The 20,112-nt window shown below is 37.5% G+C and overlaps 1 protein-coding gene across 2 annotated transcripts in view; it reads right to left on the reverse strand.

The window, feature by feature from the left end:
- Window positions 1-20,112, reverse strand: part of EDIL3 (EGF-like repeats and discoidin I-like domains 3) — a 637,932-nt gene that overhangs the window by 455,563 nt on the left and 162,257 nt on the right. For both annotated transcript variants that reach the window (XM_006870603.1, XM_006870604.1), the window contains one exon: window positions 15,372-15,500. The gene's annotated coding sequence lies outside the window, so the exon portion shown is untranslated. The remainder of the gene's footprint in view (window positions 1-15,371; window positions 15,501-20,112) is intronic.

Genomic DNA, 20,112 nt, shown 5'->3' on the forward strand with positions numbered 1-20,112 from the left:
CTTTATTGACTACACAAAGGCTTTCAATTGTGTGACTCATGAAAAGCTATGGACAACATTGTGAAGTACGGGTATTCTGGAACACTTAATTGTGCTCATGAGGAACCTGTACATAAACTGAGAGTCAGTTGTTCAAACAGAACAATGGAACAATGAATGGTTTCAAATTAGGAAAGGTGTGTGACAGGGTTGTATTCTTTCACCATACGTATTAAACCAGTATGCTGAGCAAATAATCCAAGAAACTGGGTTTTATGAAGAAACACATGACATCAGGATTGGAGGAAGATTCATTAATAATATATGATATGTAAATGATACAAACTTGCTTGCTAAAAATGAAGAGGATTTAAAAACACTTATTGATGAAGATCAAAGACTGCTTGCATTTCTATGTAAAGAACCCAAAAACCTTCACAGCTGGACCAATAAATAACATTCTTTCTTTCTTTCTTTCTTTTTTAATATTAACCAATTTTATTTCATACAATATGGGTTTTATTTATTAATTTATTAACTTTTTATTGTATTGTGAACTAAGTGATAATTTACTTGGGAGAACATCAGCTTTACACCATCATTTTATTGCAATGATTACAGTCTCCTCTGTGCATCATCATTCAACAGTATTTGCTTCAATTCCCTCTGATTTTTTGGGGGGTGGTTGGGGGACTGGATATAAAAACACTCAGGAATATATAATAATTTAAACAACCAAAATAAACAACATTCTTATCAATAGAAAAAAGATTGAAATTGCCAAAGACTTCATTTTGCTCAGACCAACCATCAACACTCATGGAAGCAGCAGTCAAGAAATCAAATGAGGTATAGCATTAGAAAAATCTGGTACACAACACTTTTTGTTAAAGTGTTAAAGACCAAAGATGTCAGTTTGAGGACTAAGGTGCTCCTAACTGAAGACATGGTATTTTTAATAACCTCATATGCATGAAAAATTTGGAAAATGGGCAAGGAAGACTGTAGAAGAATTGATGCATTTGGATTATAGTGTTGCAGGAGAATACTGAAAGTAGCACAGGCTGCCAAAAGAACAAACAGATCTGTGTTGGATGAAGTATAGCCAGAGAGCACCTTGGAAGCCAGGATGATCAGACTTTGTCTCTCATACTTCGGACATATTGTCAGAGACCAGTCACTGGAGAAGGATATTGTGTTTGGTAAGGTGAAGAGACAGAGAAAAAGAGGAAGACCCTCCAATAGATGGATTGGCAAAATGGCAGCATCAATGGGTTCAAGCACAGCAATGATTATGAGATTGGACCAGGACTGTACACTGTTTTGTTATGTTGTGCCTAGGGTCATGCTATAAGTAGGAACTGACTCAACAGCACCTAACAACGATAACAACATCCACTATATAAAGGATAATATGAGAAATAAAATAAGAAAGTTAAAATTGGGTCAAATTTTGACAAAATTTGCGGGTCAAATTTGACAAAATATGTAGCTCCTGCCTCTAATTGTGCTGATTTTCTATACAGAATGCAGAGGAAACAGAGCTAATCTCTTGCCTCTGTGACTTTATAATCTAAGGTTTGAAAGACAAGATCATTGCATTCAAATGCTTCGATGCAGCTTTTTTTTCTACTGATATGATGCAGTGTTTATAAACAAAGCAAGCACTATACAACTACAGTCCTGGGACAGGCACATATTTGAAATCATCTTCTACTGGGTTTACCTTTAAGTGTGACCACTGGTTCCTAAAGGAGCACTGGTGGTACAACATATAAGCACTTGGTTGTTACCTTAAAGGTTGGCAGTTTGAATCCACCTAGCAGCTCCACAAGAAAAAGACCTATGACCAGCTCCTGTAAAGACTGTTGTTGTGGTTGTTAAGTGTCATCAAGTCAGTCCCGACCCTGTACAGGATTTCAAAGGAGCAGCTGAAGAGTTTGAGTGGCCAACCTTGCAGTTCAAATCAACCTTACCATCCAGTGCTTCATGCTACAGTACCACACCTGAACTTCACTCAAGAAACAACTTGATTCTGACCCAAGTTGTTTCTGAGCCATAGCTAACCTGTATAGGGTTTGTAAGAAGCGACTGATGAGACTGAATTGCTGACCTTGTGGTTCAAACTGACCTTGCGGTTAAGCGCTTATCCTTAGCACCACAAATTCTATGGGGCAATTCAACTCTATCACATGGGTCTCTATGAGTTGGAAATCTACTTAATGGTGCATAGTAACAATGGATTAGCAAAGTGTCTTACTCCCAGAAGGCTAACTCCTGTGTTGTGGCTTATAATATTGCTTTTAAATGACTGAATGTCTATGCTGTGAGAATGACTAAACTTTCTATCTGAAATTTTGGGGCCACTGCCACACACATATCTTCCAGGGACTGTTGTTTTAAATGATATTGCATCAGTTCTGACTCACAGCAACCCTGTATAGGGTTTCCAAGGAACATCTGGTGGGTTTGATCTGCCAAATTGTTCGTTCTCAAGTCAACGTTGATCCTACAGCACCACATCAAGAGGCCATATTATGTAAGTGATTAAGCATAAAAATATTAAACAAATTTTAAACATTTTATTATCCACCGGTTATTTAGCTATCATGTTTTATGAATGGGAAGACTCCTCAGAGCTTTCAATTTGTAAATAATGGCAATCTTTAAAAGGAAAAAGTAGTGTACAGTGTTCTCAAATTTACCTGGCTATAGGACTCTTATTAAGATAAAACACTACTTTTCTCCATGTTTAATAAGCTATGCTTGAAGTCATATGCTATTACTTAGTAATTTTGAGTTTTCCAAAGAGATCAACACTATGGATAACGTGGCATAATAAATCATATAGTCATAGCTTGACTGATTAACAAATGGTTTGTTCCTTTATTTATTTAATACATATTTATTAAGCAGCTATTATGAGCTATATTAAGTATAAAGCATACAGCAAAGGTAAGTAAGTCAAGTGATTGAGCTTAGAAAGATTACATTCTAGGAGATACAAACAATAAATAGTTCGTGTCATGTGCTTATGAGTGCTAAAACTCTAATCAAGGAGCAGAAGAGGACTTGAGAGTAAAGAGCTGGTGGAGGAAAGTGTTACAGAATGACATTTTATTTGAGGCAGTTTGAGAAGCCCACTCTGGAAACTTATCACCTCACCAAAGTGAATTGCAATAATAATAGTTATAAAAGTGGTCTATATAAACAAACAAAAAGCAAGGGTCATGTACTGAGAGTGAAGTTGTTTTGTCTGAGGACATCAAGGAGAACAACGTGGCCAAAGTGGAATAAGCACAATGCTGAATGGCTGGAGATATGCTAAGAGACAGCCAAGAACAGAACATATAATGATTTGTTGTTAGTTACTACAAGAACTATGGATTCTACTCCAAGTTAAATGGACCATCATTGGAGGGTTTTGAACACAGAAATGACCTAATATAATCAGTGTTTTAAGAATATCAGCTTGACTTTTATTTTGAGGATAGACTAGCAACAACTGTAAAGACAGGGTAACCATTGAAAATGTGTCATACCTACCTACCTAATTCCATGGAGCCAATTCTGACTCACGATGAACTTATAGGATACTTTCTCACATAGCAAATCTATGCAGGAGGCAGGAGCCAATAGCCTGTGGCGCAGCTGGAAGGTTCAAATGCCAATCTTTCAGTTAGTAGTTCAATGCTTAACCCATAGCACCAGCAAGCAGGGCTCCTAAGGAATATGCCATTGTGGACTGATTGATAATAGGTAGAATTCTTGCCTTCTATGAGGGAGACCCAGATTCAATGCACCCACTACATAGCCAGTACCCATCTGTCATGTTGTTACATAGTGAATAGGTTTCAGCAGATAAGACAGCCTAGGAAGAGAGATTTGTGAATCAGACAAATAAAATCAGCCACTAGAGTGGCTCATTATAGTCCAATACCTAACCTTTCATGGGGGTAGGACTATACTAGGTCGTGTTTTATTCCCTTGGACACAGAGTTACCATGAATCAGGTAGCTACTCCTTATAGCTATCAGTGGCTTCTTTAAGGGTTTTTGTTGTTGTTGTTGTTGTAAAACAGAAAACTGGAACAGTAGCATTGCTATCTTTTTCTCCCTCCCTCCTTTCCTCCCTTTCTCATTCTCACTCCAGCAACTGAGATGGCGTAGATTCTTAATGATTCAAACTTACTTTATTAAAGGAGGAATCTAGTATTTTCATCTACTGTTGTGCACTGTTAGCTTGTAAGCTAAGATAAAATAAGTGTTTATTTCAGTTTCAATTTCTTCTTCTGTGATAAAAAATATTTTGCAAACCAACCATAAAAAGAATAATAATAGGTTGTATATGAATAGAACATAACTGCATAAGATATATGCATCAAGGCCTAAGAATATTGTTGTTGTCAAGTGCCATCGAGTCGGTTCCAACCCATAGCCACCTTGTATCGGGTTTCTGAGGAGCAGATGGAGAGCTTGAACTGCCATCCTTGCAGCTGAAATGACTTTGCAGTCCAGCACTACACCAAGGCAGAAGAATAGGTGAATTAATTCTACTTAGAGGTAGCTCCATTTGAAAGATGAAGAAAGTAAGGCTTAAAATAAACATTAGCTCAAATTGATATGATTTGTTAAAGGCATACTAGAGTAGAAAGATTGGGACATTTCTACATTTGAATTAATCCTCTACATAACTGTACCTTCCATATCTAGGTAAATTATGCTCAACTCATTTTGAGAAAGTTAGGAAAAATTCCTTTACTTACAACCAATGCAGTCTTTCAGATGGTCTGGGTAAGAATGGGGGAATTCTAATTTAGAAATGTTCTCATTTGAGATATGTCTTATAAAATGATCAAAACATTCCAAATATCTAAGACAACTGTATTTCCAGAGGATCTGTTCCTTAAGTTTCTCTAAACTTTCAGGCTGTGGCATGATTATAAAGTCAATCAGGAATTATGAGAGCAAAATCAATCAAGTTACATTCTGAAGCTTGGCATTAGCAAATACCATCCATACAATTGTGATGATCAGATCCTTCCATTAAAGTGTAAATGATGAATTCTTATTTAAAACCATTATTACATTTTAGTATGTAATTAAGAGAGTCTTGATTTACATATATTTTATGATGCTTTCTTTAAAGTACATTGCATGTACTCCACTATTAAGATTTAGTTAATGTTGAAAAAAAAGTAAAAAACATAATACATCTAAACATAGCCAACTTTATAAATCTTTTAAAAACAGTTAAATTTGAAAATCAACCAAGATGTTGACAATAATTCAGTATTCTAACATTCTGAGTTCCTAAGTTTTACTCATATTTATTTTTATGTGTGTGGTTAATTCTATTCAATGTTATAATATTTACTCATATATATTTATTCACATGTTCACAATTACAAACTGAGGCAGTGGCATGAGTTTGAAGTAAGACAGCATGTAAGGAAGGAACGTAGAGCAACACAGTTCATACAGAGATTTGAGAGGATATGGGTAAATGGCCTAGTGTTCAGTCCCAAGAAACAGTGTATAACTCAATGTCATTAAACGGCTAGGTTTGCCCAAAAGTTAACTCAGATCATGTGTGGCTTCAATTGTCTGGTTATCTATGAGCAAAGGACAGAGTAGCATATTTCTGGAGCAGTAGAGTCAACGTGGGACCAGAAGCAGAAACACGGAGATAGTAATACTTAAAATACATATGGAGAGCTGATGAAATAGTAAGCTCTCAATAAATATTCATTAAATGTGTAGATGAATAAATAGTTTCCTGACATTACTAGAGAGAGCTTCAAAATATTTTTTAAAGGTTTTTTGTTTGCTTGCTTGTTTTTAATGTGTTTGAGGTGCCATCTCCGTTTCTCAAGAGGGTCTTCATAAAGTCATGTGTGAAATCAATTCTGGAAATTTTTACCTATTAGTATACATGTAACACCTTCATGAGTACAACCTTCTGGCAATCTTCTTTTTGAATGAATCCCACTTCAGTGTTTATTGTTTTGCTGGCAAATAAATGTCTTCTAACAACCACAATAAAGGAGAAACAGTATATATTACTTTATCTAAAGAAGTTATTTTCAAATATTTTGCGTTTTTGCAAACCTGTACATCTCATTGCAAGAATAAAAAACTTAGGACTATATTAAATAGCACCTCTGTGTAATTATGCAGCATACGAGTAGATGAATGTCAGGATAATGACGTTTGTAATGTCTCAGGCAAAAGAGGAAATAAGGAAACTAAAATGCTTTAGAAGAAGGGATAGCATATTTTACCTAAAAACAGTACGCTAACATCTTTTTTGTGGCCTAATTCTTTCAACTAGCTAGGGATTCTTGCAGTAAGGTGATTTCCCATTATATTAAGCAAAGGTCAAATAACAAAATTAAATTACGTTTTCAGAATACAAATTCAATGGAATTATATATATTTATGTTTCCCAAATTTGCTTTCTCATTGAACAGTTCTCTACTTAGATTCCTTAAGGCATTGTAATTCTTCACACAGGTTCTAGAACACTGCTCCACAACCTTGGTTGCACATTAGAATCATCTGGAGAGATTTAAAAACTCCCAATGCCTAGACCACATCCTGGACCAATTAAATCAGAATCTCTGGGGTGGGATTCAGACATTAGTATTTTTTACAGCTCCCTTAATGATTCTAATGTGCAGCCAAGTTTGAGAACCTAAGGTCTAGGGCCATAAGTACCAGTTTCACTGGGGTAATTGTTAAATAGGCAGATCTGGGCAACAAACTAAATCTGCTAAATTAGAATCACTATGGATGAGCAAGAGAAATTTATATACTTAGAAGGCCTCCCCATTAATTTGTACACCACTTTTCTGTCAGTTTGTCGTACTGATAGAAAGAATCCTCCTTAGCCGAGAGGATGTTGAGACTCTGCCTCTTATAGTTGGGACATGTTAAGAGAAGGACCAGTCCCTGGAGAAGAACATCATGCTTGGGAAAGTGGGGGTGGGGTGGGGTGGGGTGGGATGGGGTGGATGGGTGGGTGGGTAAACAGAAAAGAGGAAGACCCCCAAAGCTGAAAATGACACAGTGGCAGCAACAAAGGGCTCAAACATGACAACAATTGTGAGGGAACACAGGACAGGAAGTGGTTTGTTCTGTTGTGCCCTGGGTTACTATGGGTCAAAACAATCATAACCAGTGAGGACCTCTCACTTATAGAATTAACATGGTTTACACTTACCTACAAAGTCATTGGTTAGTACAGAAATGAGAAATCTCAATCCAGAATTAGAAACCTGTTTGGGGTAGGACACAAACCTATTTTCGAAATCTCCTTGGATGTGTTTACTTATCCAGTGTATTTATATAAAGATTCAGTTGTCAATATTAATTCATATAAATTTCCCTCACATTTTTTAAATTAGTTTGTATTTGATCAAATTGATCTTCTAATGGAAAATCTGATATAATGAGGACATCAAACTAAAATTTATGGCTTCTATCAGGTTCAATATTAAACACTGAAAGTACAATGTACTGCCAGAAGAACAAACAAGTCTATGTTGGAACCAGTAAGATGGACAGACACCATGGCAGCAGCAGTGGGGATGGTGCAGGACTGGGCAGTGTTTCAGTCTATCATGCATCAGGTAACTGTAAGCCAGAGCCAGCTCAATGGGACCTAACAACAACAACATTCATTCCAGTTTGACCCCTACTGAGAACTAGCATTTCCACCCCCAGATATATTGAATCTGAATCTACATGTTAACAAAATATCAAGGCAATTCTTAGAGATCACCAGGTGATTCATATGAACCTATAATAACCACCTGGAGAATTGTTAACATGTAGATTCTGAGTCAGTATAGGTGGGGCTGTTGGTGGTGTTGTTAGGCATCCTATGCACAACAGAATGAAACAGTGCCTGGTTCTGTGTCATTCGCACAATTTTTGTTTTGCTTGAGCCGATTGCTGCTTTCACTGTGCTAATACATCTCGCTTGGGTCTTCCTCTTTCTCGCTGACTCTCCACATTACCAAACATAATGTCCTTCTCCAGGGACTGGTCCCTAGTGTTAATATGTCCAACATATGAGAAATGAAGTCTCGCCATCCTGGTCTCTAAGTAACAGATTTGTATGTTCCTTTGGCAGTCCATGTGGGATACAAATGCAAATTCTCAGCAAAGGATCAAACCAGGATGAATCACTTCTTTAGATAAAGTAACGCATCCTGTTATTCCTTTATTTTGGTTGTTAGAAGACATTTATTTGCCAGCAAAACAATAAACTCTGAAGTGGGAATCATTCAAAAAGATGATTGCCAGAAGGTTATACTCATGAAGGTGGTACATATATACTAACAGGTAGAAAGAGTAATTTTAAAATTATTATATGTATTAATTAAGCATGTTAATAGAATAATTCTTTTTTGTTGTTAAGTGTTAAGTCAGTTCCGACTCATAGGAACTTTATACAGGGTTTCTGAAGCTGTAAATCTTTGCAGGAGCAGAAAACCTCATCTTTCTACCAAGGTGTGGCTGGTAAATTTAAACTTACAACTTTGTGGCTTACAGTTCAGTACTTATCCTGCAGAGCTACCATTAGTTATCCCAAGAATTTATACAGAGAAACATAGAACCCATACTGAATACCGCCCCCCCCCCCCGCCACTGCTCCATGATACCAAATAAATAGATAAAATCCTTTTAAAGGAAGGGGAAAAATTCAATATTAATAAAGCCTTGTGTAGTGGTTATGAAACAGGCTGCTAACCTCAAGGTCGGCAGTTTGAAACAACCAGCTGTTCCATGGGAGAAAGATGAGGCTTACTGCTCCCGTAAAGATTTACAGACTCAGAAACCCTGTGCAGGGTCATTATGAGTGGGAACGGACTCCACAGTTTATAACAACAACAACAACAATATCTGCAAGGTTAGTAGTTCAAGCTTACCAGCTGCTTCTCTGAAACCCTATTCAGGGTCACTATGAGTCAGAACTGACTCGACAGCACTTAACAACAACAATATTTCAATATTACTCTATTAGGTATATGTAACATTTTATAATCGGTAAAGTGTGTTATGCAATATCTAATCTGATATTCATATATATCCAATTTAGGGAAGTAGGGCAAAGTGTCTTTAGTTCCAGGCTTCATAGAGAAGACATTGATGATATATAAGACTATATAAACTTTCAATGAATTTTGAATTTTGAAGGAGAAAGCTTTGGCACAGAACTATTAAGTACCAGTGGACTCCACAAATTGATTAAGACAAAACTGTATCAAAACCTCGGGTCTAATCCAGCTTGCTTTTCCTCCTTCCCCTAACAGCACATTGTTAAGTGCCTTTAAGTCAGTTTCCACTCAGAATGAACATGTGTAGTAGGGTTTTTGTGATTATAAATCTTTGTACCAGCAGAAAGTATCAACTTACTTCTGCAGAGCAGCTGATGGGCTTAAACCAACGATCTTGTAGTTCACAGCCCATGCATATCCTAGAGCTACCATGCTACCTAACAATATTAAGATGGATAAAAACATTCAAGGTAAATGATTATTTTCCAAGTCATGGTCCTCAATTTTGGTATGTGCTAGGAGCTCTGGTAGCGTAGGGGTTACGAATCGGGCTGTGAACAGCAATGTCATCAGTTCTGAACTACCAGCTGTTCCACTGGACAAAGAGGAGACTTTCTACTCCCGTAAAGATTTACAGCCTCGGAAACCCTGCACAGGGTCGCTATGAGTCGGAACCAACTCCACGACACATAACAGCAACAACAAAAGATCACCTGACACTTTTAACTGAATTCAGGGTTGTTGTTGTTGTTGTTGTTAAGTGCCGTGGAGTCGGTTCCGACTCATAGCGACCCTGCACAGGGTTTCCGAGGCTGTAAATCTTTACGGGAGCAGAACGCCTCCTCTTTCTCCCGCGGAACCGCTGGTAGTTTCGAACTGCTGACCTTGCGGTTCACAGCCCGATTCGTAACCACTACGCTACCAGAGCTCACTGAAATATTCTTATTCAATAGGGCTGAGATGGAATATTTTTATTCAATAGATGCATGCTAAATGTGGTACTGTGGGTTAATGCGCCAGACTGCAAAGCAGTTTGAACTGCAGGGTTGGCGGTTCAAACACACCAGCTGCTCCTTGGAAACTCTATACAGGGTCACTATGGATCAGAACCAACTCAATGGCACTTCACAACATCAACAACATTAAAGAAAACAAGTAAATTTTGACTACGCAATTAACCCACTTGGCATTGTCCATCAAAATCAAATATCACTGGTTAAATATTTAAATCACATAAATACAATAACTCACTGCCTCAATAAATATTTGTGGAATGCATACTTCCATTAACTGACAATCTAATGGGCAGAGCAAATTTGTTTATAATAGCAGTGAATATAAAAACAAAAGTTTTAGACAATTTTTCTGGATAACTAAATCAGTAGGAGGACTAGAGAGGATTTGCCTTGAGATCATTTATAACATGGGTCACTTCTTTAAACAAATCCATTTTCGTAGCCCTTCTCGGGCTCCTGGATCACCACCTTTGTGAAATATGAATCTAGAATATTGTTTCTTCAAGAGTGCTAAGCAGAGGTAAGGGAACTGTACAGTGGGTAAGGAAGAATGCATAGAATGCTTTGAGTGGGAAGATGGTCAAAAGTTTCTGGGAATGAAGAAGCAGTCATTCCCTAAGGCATTAGATTTGTTACTAGGCAACAAATAAAATCTGATTACTTCTACTCAGCTCAAAATACAGCTTTCAGTAGAAAACAGCTTTTTAAAAATGTCTTTCAAAAGTTCAACCTGGAGCCAATTTTGGTGCCTGATTCATCCTAATTTACTAGTTTTATCCTTCACATTACTCTATGGTATTTTAAAATAATATATAATTTGAAATTGGAATGAAATTTAATATTAATCATTAATATTCTCATAAAGTTATAACTTCATTCTACTTACAAAAATTATATGCAGGTAATATTAGTTCTGGCACTGGAGAAAATTTTTAATCTCTATCTTACTGAAAAAGAAGTTATTAAACTAACTTAATAACTATATACTTTGTTGTTATTATTAAGTGCTGTTGAATCTGTTTTCAACTCATAGTGACCCTGTATAGGGTTTCTGAGGAGCAGCCGATGAGTTTGAACCACTGACCTTGCAGTTCAAACTGAGCTTGTGGTCCAGTGCTTATCCTGTAGTGCCATATCAGAACTCCAACTATATACTTATGGATTCTTTAATCATTAGACATGAATTTCATTAAATGACTAGTTATACTTTGAAAGCTATTTAACATTTTGTCACATACAGCTCAAGTCATGGTGTGGTGCTGTTGGCTAATGAGCTGGAATGCAAAGTCACTTTGAACCGCAAGGTCAGAAGTTCAAGCTCACCACCAGGCCCTCCTCAGAAACCCTGTATAGGGTCGCTATGAGTTAGAACCAACTCGATGGTATGTAACAACAACACATAGAACTAATCTAATAAACTCCCTAAATATGGCTATCTGGGTGTTTTTGTTTGTTTGTTTGTTTTCCAAAGGAATTGTTTATATTAAATTTTTACACCTTTCACTATCATCTACCTGCAATATAATCTTGATTTACAAAAACCATAGTAATATTTTGCCTCTATAACTTACTGCTATGTAACTGAATGGAAACGTTCTCACTTTATGAAATGATCACATTTGTCTATTAAAAGTTTTGCACACTATTTCTTAAACTTCACTATGTGAGAGTCAACCGATTATTGTGAAATACAGATAATGATTCAATAGGTCCAGGGTGGTGACTAATCTAGATTTCTAATGAACTTGCAGATGACGCTGATATTGTTGCTGCTGTAAAGTGCCGTCAAGGCAGTTCTGACTCATAACAACCCTGTATAGGGTTTCAGAGGAGCAGCTGGTGAGTTTGAGCCACCCACCTTGAAGTCCAGTACATTCATTAATGCACAGCACCATAACAATTCAGTGATGTTCCAGATTACACTGGGTAATAAAATTAGTGCAGCTGTGAAAAACAAACCCAAATATCTCCTAGTTGTTGCAAGGGATTAAAGGGCTGCCTTTCTGTTTCTAATGTGTGAAGGAGATTTCTGGCCTCCTAACACTTATAAAATTGCTTTCCTAATATATATTCTGTTTCAATTCCATCTACAAAGAGGAAGACTTGATAACCTCTGTACAGTGAACAAGCTACCCATTTAGCCATAATACTTTGCAAGTTAACATGAACCAAAGATCATCTATTTCTAATACAATTCCCTCAATTTATAAGTTTCCAATTGTACAAAGGTCAAGTGACTGGCTCAAGGTCACTTATCCAATAACTGAAAAAGTCAGCACTTAAATCCAGGACTCTAATTCCAAATCCAGTGTGTTCTCTTTCATTGCAAGTTGCTTCTAATAATAATGATACACTCCAGAGTTTAGGGTCCAGGTTGTTTAGACCACAAAATCTCCATTCTGAGATTAATTTCTCTACCTTAGGCTTCACATTGCAATTCCTAATATAGATTTGAGGTCATATGGGACTTTGGTTGCAGTACAGATATAGGTTTCTTTGTGCTTCAAAACAAGTTTTGAACTTCAACACAATTATCTGAATTTAGAAGCTTCTCAGAGTATGATGTAAGAGTGAAGAGAAAAGACAGATTTTCCATTGTCCAGAATGGGCATAAGATTTAGTCTTTATATTTCCCCAAAATTTCTGATGACTCTAAATAAAATTAAACCACTGCAAGATTGGTTTGAACTGCAAGGTGGGTGGTTCAAACTTACTTGCTGTTCCTCAGAAACTCTCTACAGGGTCATTATGAGTCAGAAATAACTCTATAGCCCTTAACAACAACTTAAAAACAATGTGTGGGAATCAAAGGAAGGTAGATACTTCTCCAGTAACTACTGCTGTTGTTGTTGTTACTTAGCGCTGCTGAGTGGGCTCTGACACATAGTGAACTTGTATAGGGTTTCCAAGGAACAGCTGGTGGATTTGAACTGTTGATCTCGTGGTTCAAAGTCCCATGCTGATCCTACAGTACCACACCAGGAGTCCAATAACAATTCTTCAACAGAACTTCACTTGCTTGGAGGTGACAACTTACAAAATGACAACTTGATGCCTTCTATGCTATTAAAGCTAACTGAAATCAAACTGATGCTTATATTGTGAAGAAAATAAGTTTCCAAAGCATGAAATGAATGATGACCAATAAAGCAGACATTGCTGGTTGGAACATAGATCTAGAGTTTCCCAATCTCCATTTTTTGAGTCAGCTCCGACTTCACACTGACTTCAGTAGGAGGTCAGGCGAGAGGGTTAAAATATATGACATATTTAATTGGCATTTAGGGGTCTGGAAGGAGTGAGGTGTGGTGCTGCAGGATAATGCACTGGACCACAAGGTCAGTTTGAACTGCACAGTTGACAGTTCAAATTCACCAGCCACTCCTTGGAACCCCTATACAGGGTTGTTAGGGGTTGAAACCAACTCAGTGGCAATTAACAACATCAATAGCAGTAGAGTGGTGGCTACATACAATAAGCACTGGACTGTGAACCACAATGTTCAAAGTCCATGTACATCAATTGCTCTGCAGGAGAAAGAGGAGGCTTTCTGCTCCCATGAAGGTTTAAAGCCTTGAAAACCCTATACAGGGTCGCTATCAGTCATAACTGATTTGAGGGCACTTAACAACAACAAGGTGTATATACATGCCCTCCCTGTAGTCTTTCTAAGCCCTTTAAGACTTAAGAAAAGTAAGAGTCTGGTATTGAATACTCTTCACCTTATACCTCCCTGAAGTTTTTGTTTTTGTTACCAATGAATCTGCTCCAAGTCATTGTGACCTGTATATAACAGAATACAACACCCTGCAGTCCTGTTCAGCCTAAGAATCTCTTGTATATGATCACATGACTTTGGGTACAAGGCCTGCATCTGGATACTGAACTGTATGTAGCCCATCATGAAAATTCTGTTCTCATTTCAAAGGCGTTCACTTTGGAAGTGTGTGCATGCTGTATATAAGCAGTTCAGGATTGAAGGACTCAAGATTGGTGGTCTGTCTGTCTTCTCCCTGTGGCACTGCCTCTGATACCATATCATAAGATTTTGATAAGACAGTAAGGGTTGATAATATTCTCTTCACAGGATTAAGTAAATGTCAAGATTCTGGGATCACATGTCTGTCTTTCCAGGGCTATTTCAAGGCATTCATCTAAGCAGTAATGGAAAATCAGTCTTAGCACTTTCTGGACTCAGTGAATGATACCAAGAGCTTCTTACTTTTTAGTTGATGATCTGAGCTCTCAGAAACATTTACAAGGATTTAGGTGTCAGCTGTAAGGAGAAAAGATATATCTATCCTGTAATTTCCATAGAAATCCTACAAAATGCTGGTCATGGCAAATCTCTACAAAACAGCAAAGAACTCCAAAGTCTCAGAGCCTGGATATACTCTATAGTGTATGTTGGTGGTTGGAAATCTGGCTCTAACAGATATCGGAGGAAAGCAAAAAGTTTGTAGAAAAATTAAAAGTCAATGAAAAATTTCCACCAATATTTGAAGCCCCCTCATAAATACAGCTCTGTCTTACTCATTCCTAACACATTCTCTTGATAATCACTCTAATGTTCATGGGTCACATGAACCCCCCACCCCACCCCACCCCCATGTTTCCTACCATAAGTCATTTCCTTCCCTCTGGCCAAGACCTCGGTCAACAGCCTTCTTCAACATCTCCACTTCACTATGTCATCTGTCTCTCAATTACAGCAACTAAGCAGCCACATGACTCATTTGGAATTTACATTCATTTTCTAAGAAGAAACCATAGCAAGTGGATCTATTTTTTTCACATTCCCAGAATAAATAAGAATGAAGACAAAGGAGACAAGTGCAGAAAACATACTTGAACTTTCAAAGACTTCCATATTAAAATGACACGCTAGGAGCAGGATTATGGTTTATAGATAAGACAGAGTGAGGTGGTTCTTTTCATGTTTTGTCTCTGAGTCAGAATAACTGTTGGGAATCCTAAAGACTGTAGCTTCAAGGATAAGCATGAAAGTGAAATACAATGATTAGTTTAATATAAAGAACAACATTTAGAAAGTATGACTGAATAATCATGGAAATTGTTAACTTGAGGGCCACTTAGCCCCATACCAATCACTGGATTCAATCTTTGACACAGTCAGTAATCAACTGGGAATATAGTGGTGTGTTCGGTGAGAAAAAAGTGACAATAATCAACTGCCAGGCCTCTTTGGCCCACTAAATCTCTATGGGTCTACTACAAACAAGAAAGATAATGACTTTTATGCTTGGCCATGAATAATTATAAAACAATAATAACTATGAGTAACTTACTGTGCTGACAATGGATCCCATTAAATCCTCGAGGACATTTACAAACATAGCCTATGAATGTGTCCCCTCGGTATGCTTCACTTATTTCACAGGTTCCTCCATTATGGCATGGATTGGGAATGCAAGGACCTGAAATACAGAAAGTAACATATTGCTGCATGATGCATAAAGGTAGACACTGTGATATTTTTGCATTTAAGAATTGTAATAAAATACAAATTAGTGCTTTGAATACACAGGGAAGGGTTCAGTGTGAGCTCTGGACACTAAAAGCCTGGGTTTGAGTCCTGGTGTCATTTCTCTCTATACGCACACACAGTCCTGAGCAATTTATTTAACCTCAGTGTTTTCTTCTGTCAAATGTCTAAACTAATATAATCCATCAAAAAGTGTTACGGTATTGATGAAAAGAGTCCATGAATACAACAAAACATTTATTAAGCACTCAATAATATTAAGACTAACTAAAATAAAATTGAAAATATATTCTACATGGTTTAAAAAGAATACAGAATGGCAATGTATAGAGTTATAGACAGTGAATAGCTTTTGTCCTTTGTTGGTTTAAATAGTATACATTTTCAAATATCAGTAACCTAACAGACCAAGTGAAGTGGAGATTGTGAGGAGTAGACCTCTGGAGAAACACAATTTTTAGCAATCTAAAATATGGATCTCCTCATAAGTTGCAGAACATGAGAAGAGTGTCCAGAGCCATTTTTAATATTTGAGACAGTAACTACAGCTGAGTGACTCGATTTGGCAGTCAATGCAGGTATGATGCTCAGATCTCCCTTGGAGAGAAGCTGCTTCTAGGCATATTGTTAGTTGAGTGCCTGCAGGTACTGGTACTCTGTTGAACCTACTGCAGCAATCTTCCTCAAGATACAGCCACACTCCCCCAGGCAGCTCCCAGGCAGTAGTGACTGAGCACCAGGAGGCCTGGAGATGGACAAGTCTTACCTGACCCAGGACTCCCCTAATGAGCATTCTTCACTCTAAAACTCACAGTTGGCTTCGCCAAGATTTTCTCAAAGCTGCTTGGTAGCTGTGGCTATGTCTATGAAATCCTCCTTTGTTTCTTTCATAATGACAGGCTCAGGTCCCAGTCTAAAGGTTCATCCTGCTTATTCTTACTCCCTCTTCTCTTAGTTCTTTACACTTACAGACACTCCTCTCAAATAAATACTTTCATTTCTAACCCTGTTTCTTTTTAGTTTGCTTCATGGAGGAGGTTCACTCACACAATAAAATCCAAACTGAAGATTGTGACAAAACAGAGACAAGTTTAAGAAAGGAAAAGGTCTCCCTGGACAATGAAGAAAGACCAAATTAAAAATAAATAAATAAATAATACAGACAGTACTTGAGTTACAAATGAAATTCATTTCTAAATGTGGTTTTCAGATTTTGAAGGTCAGGTGGACCAAGGTCATGTGATTCTTGGTTAGTCTTACTTTAGTGTAAGAAACAGCTAGAAGTCATGTCAATGATTTAAAAGCTATACTTGCAGCAAGTGAAGATGATTGCTGTAAAGGATTTGTTGTAAATTGGAGATTAATTCAAGGAACCCTGGTGATGTAATAGATTAAATAGTCCTGGGGATGTGGCACTATAGGATAAGGACTGGACCACGAGGTCACTTTAAACCACAAGGTTGGTGGTTCAAACTCACCAGCCACTCTTTGAAAATGCTATACAGGGTCACTAAGAGTCAGAACCAATTAGATGGCACACAACAACAATAATCACAAGATTGGATCAATCACAGCAGCCACACTGCAGTAGAAAGATGAGGTTGTCTGTTCCTGTAAAGATTTACAGTTGCAGAAACCCTAAGGAATAGTTGTACTCTACCCTTTAGGGTAATTATGACTTCACTGCAATGGAAGGAGGATAGGCAGGTTCAATCATTTCAAAATGAGGGTCATTTGCATATCGTTAAGGTAGGGCTTCAAAGATGGCAGCCAACCACTAGTCTTTGAATGTGTGCAACTCTCCATAGTTCTGCCAATAATCCAGTCGGATACTCAGTTTCCTGCAAGGGCTCAATATACTTCAGCACACTCTCCCATTCCAGGGCTTTGATACATAACATTTTCCATTCTGGTAACCAGAAAGCATCATCCAAATTGTAACAATTCTGATCTGTTCCAGATTTGTTTCGTTGGCCATGACAACTGGTCCCAAGTCCTGGAAGTAGGAGTTGTCCACAGTAGGACTTTCAAAACTCAAGAACCATACAAAGTTTCTTCTATTTTTTTCTTTCTAATTGTATAGACCAAATCACATTTAAAAGTGAAATATAAAGTTACTAAAGAGAAAGATAAGGTATTGTTGTTGTTATGTACAAGTCTGTACCAAATCACAGCAACCCTAAGTACAACAAAACAAAACAATAGCCAGTCCTGCACCAATCTCACAATCTCACAATTGTTGCTGCCACTGTGCCATTGGGCTCAACCTCAATGCAAAGAAACCAAAAATCCTCACCAAGGAACTAGTAAATAACATCAAGAAAAATGGAGAAGAGATGGAAGTTTTCAGACTTAATTATGCTTGTATTAACCATCAATTCATGGAAGCAGCAAACCATAAATCAAACAACATGATGTGTTAGGCAAATCTGCTGCACAAGACCTCTTTAACGTGTTCAGGAACAAAGACATGGATGTGAGGACTAAAGTGCACATGACCCAACCCATGATATTTTCAGTAGCTTCATATGCATGTGAAAGTTGGACAATGAACACAAAAGACCATAGAAGAATTGATGCATTTGAGTTATGATGTTGGAGAAGAATATTAAAAGTTCCATGGAGTGCCAAAAGAACAAATAAATGGGTGTCGGAAAAAGTACAGCAAGAGTACTCCTTAAAAGCCAGAATGGCCAGACTACATCTCTGATACTCTGGACATATTGTCAGGAGGGACCAGTCCCTGTAAATAGACATCATGCCTGGTAAAATTGGAGGGTCAGCGAAAAAGAAGAAAACCTCCAACGAGATGGATTGGCACAGTGGCAGCAGCAATGGACTCAGGCATAGCAACAATTGTGAGGTTGGCACATGACCCACAGTGTTTCTTTTCTGAAAAGGATCTCCATTAGTAGGCACTGAGTAGGTGTCATCTAACAATGACAACAACAAATCTTTTCCCAAATAATTTTGCTCTGTCTAATTTACACCAACATGGCAGATTTGACTTCCTCAAGGGACACAATTTATGTTTCTTTTCAATGTTCTTTGAATTTTACAAACAAAACTAAATCTGAAGGGGCAAGATTAGAATTGTAGGGTGTATGGGTAAAGTTTCCCAATGAAATTTTCTAAGGATAGCCCTTACTATCCTGAAAGAACGAGCAGTTATACAGTTGTGATGTAAAAAACTCATCAGAACAATATTCCTGATCTTTTTTCAACAATGTAGTTTTCTTACATCTTAAAATTTCTTTAAAATGAGTCCCATGATTATCCTGTGTCCTTCCAGAAAACCTTTCAAATCATTCCTTAGGAATCTCATAAAACAGTAATGATAACACTCTGAGCAGACCTCTTTGCCTCAAATGTAACTGGTCTTCCGGATCCCCTAGGATGTCACTGTTTTGAATGGACCTTACACTTTGGATCACATTGGCAAACTCAAAACTCATACCCAGTTATGATTCATTTTATACAATTGACTTCATTAGTTTCAATCTTGCCTAAAGACTGATGGAAATATTAGTTCTTTGAGCTAGCCGATCTTCCCACATACTTTTTTTTAGTATCCTTTTTGTGTATCCCTAACAAGTGTTTGTATCTTGTTAGTATTCCTAACAAATGTAGTACTGAGGTAACTTGTCTTCATCCATCCAGTGATCAAAGAGGCATGATTAAACATGTTTTGTTTGGAATAAACCCATGCATATTTGATCTGGAACCACAGTAGCAATACTTGCTACTTATCCTTCTATATTTGTGAAAGAATTAAGATATATGTAATCACTATGCAAGCATGCACATTCTAATGTTCTGCTACTTATGATTTGATATAATAACTCTTAAACCTTAAGCCACATATTAGAGACAAAAAGCATTAGAACCTAATTTGGATTTAAAGAATGTGAGCTTAAAATGTGTAGAAAAATTACTGAAAGGATTCAAACTGGTTATTGAATAAAAGCTAAAAGATACCGACATCTTCTAAGCCTAACACTAGAACAGGGTTTATTTTAGGTAGTCATGGTGGTGGTGGTTATGTACTGTGGAGTCAGTTCTGACTCATAGCGACCCTATAAAGGGTTTCTGAGGCTGTGAATCTTTACGGAAGCAGAAAGCCTCATCTTTCTCCCATGGAACAGCTGGTAGTTTCGAACTGCTGACCCTAAGGCTCGCTGTCCGATTCGTAACCACTACACTACCAGAGCTCCTTGTTTTAGGTAGTAAGTATCAGTAATTACTGCCATATCTTTGTTTATTCAAACTATTAAATACCTACTAATCAAGTCTTCCAAAGTGCATTGAAAGAAGTGGCAAAGAACAAGGCACCAGGAATTGATGGAATAAAAATTGAAATCTTTCAAGAAACCGAGGCAGCACAAGAGGCACTCACTCATCTCTGCCAAGAAATTTGGAAGACAACTATCTGGCCGACTGATTGGAAGAGATCAATATTTATGCCCATTCCAAAGAGAGGTGACCCAACAGAATGAGGAAATCATCGGACAATCTCTTTGATATCTCAAGCGAGCAAAGTTTTG

The sequence above is a fragment of the Chrysochloris asiatica genome, unplaced genomic scaffold (genome assembly GCF_000296735.1).
Source record: "Chrysochloris asiatica unplaced genomic scaffold, ChrAsi1.0 scaffold00145, whole genome shotgun sequence".
Classification (NCBI taxonomy): domain Eukaryota; kingdom Metazoa; phylum Chordata; class Mammalia; order Afrosoricida; family Chrysochloridae; genus Chrysochloris; species Chrysochloris asiatica.